Source organism: Penaeus monodon, chromosome 32 (assembly GCF_015228065.2).
Source record: "Penaeus monodon isolate SGIC_2016 chromosome 32, NSTDA_Pmon_1, whole genome shotgun sequence".
In the NCBI taxonomy this organism is placed as follows: domain Eukaryota; kingdom Metazoa; phylum Arthropoda; class Malacostraca; order Decapoda; family Penaeidae; genus Penaeus; species Penaeus monodon.
Genome location: NC_051417.1, coordinates 20,183,624 through 20,183,840, shown reverse-complemented (window position 1 = coordinate 20,183,840; position 217 = coordinate 20,183,624).

Below are 217 nucleotides of genomic sequence, written 5' to 3'. Positions count from 1 at the left end.
TAAAATCTCAACGAAATCGTAAGTCGGCGTCCGAATCCGTCCGAAAGCGTTCGGCGGACGATGCAAAATGGACAGGCGTACGTCACTTCTGATGTGAGGGGGGGAGGGGAGGCAGGGAAGTGAGAGTGAGGGGGGGGAGGGGAGGCAGGGAAGTGAGAGTGTGGAGGGGGGGAGGGGAGGCAGGGAAGTGAGAGTGAGGGGGGGGGAGGAAGGGAAA